The sequence below is a fragment of the Drosophila gunungcola genome (assembly GCF_025200985.1).
Source record: "Drosophila gunungcola strain Sukarami chromosome 3L unlocalized genomic scaffold, Dgunungcola_SK_2 000003F, whole genome shotgun sequence".
Lineage (NCBI taxonomy): Eukaryota > Metazoa > Arthropoda > Insecta > Diptera > Drosophilidae > Drosophila > Drosophila gunungcola.
In genome coordinates this window covers 5,749,995-5,757,731 of record NW_026453179.1, presented here as the reverse complement: position 1 = coordinate 5,757,731, position 7,737 = coordinate 5,749,995, and positions in this window count along the sequence as shown.

Below are 7,737 nucleotides of genomic sequence, written 5' to 3'. Positions count from 1 at the left end.
TAATTCTCTGCGCTACAAGCACGCCTCGCAAACCTTTCGATTCGGGGCCTAGCAACTGCTGTCCGTTCAGTAATGGACACAGGACTACAACTAACCGGAGTCCACACCAATTACACTTAGAAAAATGTTTGCTCTAGAGACATAATTGTTCGTGAGACTATGTGATTTTTACAGATAATGAAGTTTATGACCCGGTCTTTAATATATTGACAAGTAAGATTTTTGAAAAAGATTATAAAATTTATAAATAAAGATTTTTGCAGTGAGAGAAGTTTAGGGGATTCCACTAATTTGCAGCCAAAACAAATTGGGAATTAAAGCATCACATGCGCGGTTGGGCTTTTTTCTGATTGATCTTTATCAGAGTTCTCGTTTCAGAAGACGCAAATTAATGCGTACTTCCCGTTTTCCTTTTTTTTAAAAGATTGAAACGTTTTTCTGAACCAATTTTCCTTAAAAACTACTCTTTAGCTAAAAGGAGATATGCTCTAAAAACAATTTAAGTAATTGTCTGTGTCTACACATCACAGACCATTTTTTTAACTGAAGATCCATTGAAAACTAAGCCGACCATATATGCAGTTTTAAAGAGGACAAGTTTTTTGAAAGTTTTTAAAATCTGAAAGACACTAATAAATTAATGCCTAAAATAAATTTCACAACTATTTAAATAAAGTTTTTTAAGCTTTGTGAAATTCAAATTCAGAAATAAAATGCCAAAGCTTAAGCCACTTTTAATAGAATTTGCAGGAGTACATTTCAACAGAAAACAATTCAGTTTTATGTTTTATTTTACTTGTTTTTCCCCCCAGTGTACCCCTTTTCCTACTCTTTCCCGCTTTTTCTGCCGCCTGCGGTGGTTAGATGACTTTTATTCGTAAACTGAAACAGAAACTAAACCGAAACCAGGAAAAGTTGTCGAGCAGCCGAAAGTAGGAAAAGCGTTTTTGCTGCGGTCCTTGAAAAGGGGAGGGGATATTCAGACAGAGGCGGGCAGTAGATTTGAGCAAATTTTCTGCCTTGTTGTGGTCAGTCAACCCTAACTGAACACCCGTTAACATTTTTGGAGCATTTTCCTCGTTCGACTTGGTTTTTGTTAATTTATTTCAATTAGCAGAAGAATGTGACGCAAACTGTTTCCGATGGGGCAGCTGCAGCTTGAAAAAGCAGCAACAGCAGCAGCACGACTGACACATGTCATGCATACACACACACACCCCCCTCCCCCAAAACCAACCCCCCTTTACCACCCCCTTTGACCGCCCATTCAACCGCATTAAGCATACGCCATCGGACAAAAGGCAAGCTTTTTTTGCGCTTTTCCAGCTGCTTGATTTTATGGCGCGTGACAATTGTACTGGGTTTTATTTTCAAATAGCCCCCCTTTCTTCTCGAATTTATTGTGCTGCAATTGCATTTAAATTCGCCAACGAATTTCGTTTAATTAACGTCAACTGGACAACGATGCTCTCAACTTGTGCTTGTGCCCCATGCCAACTATTGTTGTTTTGCAATGAGGCATGAAGCCAGGCCCTGAACTTAGTCCGAAATCCCCATTTAGTTTCGATGATTTGCAAGCTAAACATATCCCAACTTTTATCCACATGACTCGCTAAACTTTGGCTAACAGTTTTCGGTCGTAATCGAAACATTTTGAACTGGTCGGCGAAGAGTTTCATGCATAGTTGCACAAAATATTTTGCAAAAACATACTGAGCATCGTGTACTCCGGTGGTTCGAAGAAGTTTATGCAGATGAAAGTATCCGGAGTCCTTTGTCTTCCTGTCCAAATATTGCGAGCCCGGAGAGCGTAAACCCTCCCCGCATTCAGTCACTTTTCAAATGGCGGTTAGATCAAAACAACGACATTGCGAAAATTTATGAGCTACACAATACAAAAGAGCAAAACACACATGTGGCAGACACGAGACGAAATCGGATGGTCTAAGTTGAGACGCAGGGCAGACAGCAGCGATGAGAACCCCGCTGGATCGTTGAATAAAAATATGGGTATGAAAACGGAACGGAACGCAACGAATGGAAATATTTCATTTTATGCTCATAATAATGACACCAACACTGGGGGCTGGGACCCGAGCCAAAAATGTTATAAAATGGTTGATTATGTGAGCGATTCAGACTTCTGTCCAAAATGTGTGAAGTTTATGAACTACCAGGCAGCATTGTAAACAAACCAAACACCCGAACGGAGGGACTGACATCTGGAGTTGTTTCAAGTGTCCGCCTCATAAAAAAGACATCAATTTCGAGTTTGTTTGGGGAATAATAATCCAAGAGGCGGCAGAACGAGATCTACGCGAAACTCATTAACAAAGTGATCCAACAAAACATTGTAATTATCAGGCCGCCGCACCAGAGGAAAGATGGTTCAGAGGCTATCTTCAAAACTGGCCAAGACTGGGCAAGAATCGGGTAGAAGAACGTGCTTCTCAATATAGCTCGAGGCTATTTTCAGCAGCTTTCCGTAATTAAACACTTGAAATGGACTTGGCCGTGGCCCAAGTGGAAGGCAATAGGCTCCGCATTTGGGCTCTGTTTTTTATACCCTTTAAATTAACCAAGGATACTCGCAGACTCTTTACTATGCAAAAACACTCTTAGAAAAAATGTATATATATTAAATTTATTTAAGACCTCAAATAACTAATAAGAATTGAAAACAAGTAGAAAAACTCTTTCATATTAAAGATATTCTGTAGTCATTGTATTAATGAGTCAATGAAACTAAACTATTGTAACATGTATTTTAAACTATTTATCAATAAAATAAAGCTTTTGTGGTTTAAAAAACAAGGACTTGGACAACAGTTTTATATTCTTTGGTATAGAAATTAAACTAAAATGTGGATTTTAGAGTGAAATTTTCTCTGAGTGTTCACTTTAATACCGTGTACAATTTATTATCAAAACACTCTAACTAAACACTTGGAAGCAAATTACATGCATTCTATTTAAACAAGCAAGACGAACTTAAAGCTTTGATTTATGTCCCAAAAACCATTAAGTTTCTTTGTGGTCAAAAAACATATTTATTCCGAGTGTATGCACTACCTCCATTGGCACACCGCCAAAATTGGGGAATAGAGGGTATGCCGCGGACACGACTCTCCAATTTAGCAGTCTTTTTCGTTATTTTCGCACATGTTTGCATTATGGTTCATAATTATAGGCGCTGTTCGTGTGCCAGTGGTCGAAGGAGTGTGTGCGAGTGTGTGCGAGTGTGAGTTTGAATGTCAGAAGTTATGGCTTCCGAAGTGGGCGTGTGCCATAGCCCCTCGGATTCTGTGGGAGAACGTACGAAAATGAGTTGGCAATAATAGCCGCTGGCCACACCAACGCCAACGCCCACGGGGCGAAGAACTCTTCACCTCTTCAGAACGAGATTTAAGCCGGGAGATAGTCCGCATTTCTACCCCCCGACCTGAATTTAACAATTTTAAGTACTCCGGCGGCCTTTGTTTTTGTGATTTCCAGTGAAACATGAAAACGGCAAATGAACTACGGATGGCCGGGAATGACTAACTACACTGGGCCACTTCAGATGGGCCAAAAGCCGCTGATAAGACGAACAAGGGGCACAGAAAAAACAGAACTCAAAATACAAGAGTGTTTGGGGCCCACAAGGGGTTCCACATTTAGTGGAGCATACGGCACAGTAATGTCTCTGTGACTAATTAAATAATTAAATAAAATATCAGTCTCAAAAAAGCGAAACTTTCATATTTAATGGCATGGATTAGGATAAGATTTTAGTCTTATATGTCCAAGCTCTTTAAATAAATATAACTTTAAAGAAGAATTACTAACAGGTTTCAAAAACGATTTGATTTTAAGTTGAACTAAATCAAAATATTATCAATGGATTGATTAAAATTAATATATAAGTTTTTTTTTTAATAATATTCAAGACTTAAAAAAAAATATATAGATTTGCGTGATATTTTAGTTAAATAAACAAACTCTTAAAACTTTATTTTTTCTAAATAATATATGTATGTTCAATATAGTATAGTGTTACTGTACCTTAAGAAGGAGAATTGAATCTGCTTCTCTTTCTCTACTTTTCCCGTCACCTCTTATTAGATTCTTCTTCCACTTACTTTGCCACTCGAAGTGATGTAAATTTTGACAGAGCAAACAATTGAAATGAGACAAAAAGACAATGCAAACCTGGCGCTGAAAGGTGTACCCTCTCACTCCCGCACTCTATGCCCTTCCCTCTCACTCCGCATATGGCCATCTCTTTCTGTTGGGCTTGTTTCAAGTGCGTGCCAGAGGAACAAGAGGCAACGCCTGATTAATTTGAACTGATAAGGTCGTCATTTGCTTTTGTTGCTGCCCCGTTTGATGATGTGTAGGCTGAAAAAAGAAAAAAAAAAAAAACAGAAACGTTGCGCAGGCGCAAAACATTTTCCAGGTCATACGACCGACAACAGAGCATTCCCTTTATCTTTATCGCATTTTGAGTGAAACATGAGCAATGTTGTTACCATTGTTGTTGCTTACCGCCGGCCACGTTCGAAAACAATTACCCCACAAAGCAAACCAACAGGGGAATGGGAAGTTGGATGGGGCGATAAGCATCGAGAAAAGGTTTTAACGCATCGTCAACAACGCCACCAGCAACATCACAACGCCCAGCGGCGACTTTTGACAACTGGCAAGCGGCAACATCGGTCCGCTTGTCCGCAGTCCATTGCGAATTCGGCGTAGGATCGCTGACGGAATCTGCCAGGGATCGGTAATCAGTGATTGGGAGTAGGGACTATAACTGGAGATTCCTCCTCCGATGCGCCCTAATAAAGTTGTTCGCCCTTGTTGCCGTTGCTGTTGATGTTGCTTTTGCCTCAGCTTTTCCTGCTTGCAACTTATGCCGACCGTTAAGTATCTTTGGCAAACGCTAATAGCTTGCAGCTGTGCTCTGCGACTATCTGTTGTTGGCTATCTGAGATCGCAAAAGAAATCCATGTGCCCGGTGAAAAGCGCCTGGAAGAGAACCGCCCGACTCTACATAATTTAGCCAAGTTGGGGCCATAAACTGCAACGGCAGCTTTAAATTATGAGCGGGTTGGCACCAGCAACTGCAGTTCATTTCGCTGCCTCACATTTCCAATTATAGACAGGGAAGCATATTTCACCCGTTGACGTTGGTATGGAAAGTAGGAAATACCCTGGAACATTCTTGTATTTAAATGGCCCACGTAGCTGCTGTTGCTTGTAGCTTCTGTAAGTTTAACAGCGCCCTTCTCTTCGCTTCTCACTGTTCTATGTTAGGGATTACTCTTTTAAGGTAATACAAATATTCAAAGTTGATAGAAAACAATATGAGATTGAGTTTTATTACAGACATATGTTAATAGCTGGAAAGAACATTTCAGCCCTGAGCAAGTTTTTTTTAGATTTTAGATTTAGATTTAATTTAGCTTGCTATGAAACCTAAACATTGCAAAAATTATAGAGATAAATCATTCTCGCGCTAGCTGCATATACCCCACAATAAGAGGGTAAGAGCAGCTCTGGCACTCTCCACCGCCTGGCAGTTGATCTAGTCTGCTGCTCGTTTCACCTGTTGCTGCTGCTGATGCCGAACTGCGACGGGGCTGGAATAGCAAACCCCATTCCGCATCCACGCCCCGATCGCTGGCATGCACAACATAAATTCAGGGGCTGGCACACTTGGGTGTTGCGCTGGGCTCCAAACTCGAACTCCAGCTTCAGCTCCAGCTCCAGCCCCAGCACCATCTCTCCAAAAGCTCCTGCTGCTGCACTAATTTATAGTTTGCGGACTAGTTGAGTGACTGACAGGCAGGCAGAAAGACTGGCAGGCCAGGAGGACGCTGCGACAGACGGACAAATTATTTGCTTGCCTTGGCGGCCAAAAAAGGTTGGCTACCGGTTCGATGGTGGCTCGCAGAGATTCAGAGTCGAGGTGGATACTAAGGCATTTCGCTGGCAGCCAAAATTGAATGCAAGCCCCGAGGTTGACAGGGTTTGCCTGAAGATAAGTATCGCTGAGATACACTGAGCACGCAGTGAGGCCTGCGCATCTACGAGATGCTTTGCGTTCCTTATCGCCGATCAGCTTGTTTCGGACATTTTCTCGTGTAATTTGCGCCTCGTCGCCTGCTCTGCATACAAATGAGCGGAGTAGAGAAAAGACCTTTAAAAATACAGGGCTTAGTGCTTGAGCACTTGCTGTCCGGATCCCAAATCCTTTACCCAAATACCAGCGGAGAGATTCAATTAAAATTATGATTTTGCATAAATCGAGAGCATGGGAACGGATTCGGGGGAGTCGCCACAATTTGTATCTAATGAATCACTTGGCCGCAGCTAACCGCAAATTAAACGGTCTTGGACAAAAGAAACCCATCCGCTGTTAACTCGGTTTCGTGGGCGGCGCCAAGTCGAAATGAAAAATACTGCTGGGTTGCCTTTGTTATTACCACTGGATTTTCGGTTACGACTTTATCTCTCATTTGTGGTTTAGAAGTGATGAATGAAAATCCAAAGAAAATAAAAAGCCAAAGAGATGCGTGTGCCACAACCAACCAATGGAGAATTTGGGCATGAGGCTTACCAGACTGAAGACTAAAGCAGATTATCAGGGGGCAACTGCTGCAAACTGACTTTTAATATATGATAATTAATTCATTATCGATGCTGTGGCTCTGAGACGGCCAGACGTTCGGCTCGACAGCGCTGACAAGGATTTCACTTGCAATTAAAACGAACAAGGCACCAGACTTGCAGTTCGAGCTCCTTGTTCTCCTGCCAGACAGACAGGCAGCCTGGCAGCCAGGCAGCCAGGAAGACGGGCAGACGGGGCTTGCTCCTTCCAGGCAGCTTTCATTCATTAAAGCGCGCCCCAAACTGAGCCCCGACATGGACTAAAAACTGATTATCTGCATATAAGCCAACTAAAAACTGGATACAGCCACTCGGGCAGCTTGAACGGCTTAAAAGCAAAAAATAATTGCCCAGAACTGTTTAACATATCACGAAACCCGAACCACAAACTGCCGGTCGAGTGAGTCTTTTATAAAAATTCGCAACATGTCATTGGAGCCGAGATGCCGTATCGTGAGGCACCCTCAACTCCGTCGGACGGAGAGCATTGTCTGCTCAGGACATGGACATGGACATTGTCGGGCATCGTCGGGCATCGACGTGGACATGTCAATGTCTATCTATCTGCCTCTCTGGCTCACTCGTTCTCCTGTCGTCTTCGAAACCGCACCGTCTCTGATCCATATCGCCTGAAAGTTAACGCTTTAGCAGCTTAAACATGGCTTTTAGCGTTAATTAACAACGAATTTTCGCAAAAATGCAAAATGCGCACAGCAACAGGAAGCTGAAAGCTGGCTGGAACAACAAGTAGACAGAATGTTCGGTGACACGAAACCGATAAGCCGGCCAACCGCAACAACATCGCTGGGCCAACAAGTCGAAAACATCGAAGTTCAAGGACCCTCGAGGCAGATTTGCATTCCCAAATGCTGTCTGCCATTCGATACTTTTTCGCATTTTAATGGGCAGCATTATTCATGTGGAGGGGATATAAAAAACTGTTATAAGCCAATTGTGTGCCAGTTAATTTACTATTTTATTGATACTCTTTAAATGTTTGACTTAATTGAATTGGACTTAAGTTAAATTACTGCTTCCACTTCATTGATTATGTCGTTCACAGGAATTTATAAACCTTCTCTGGAA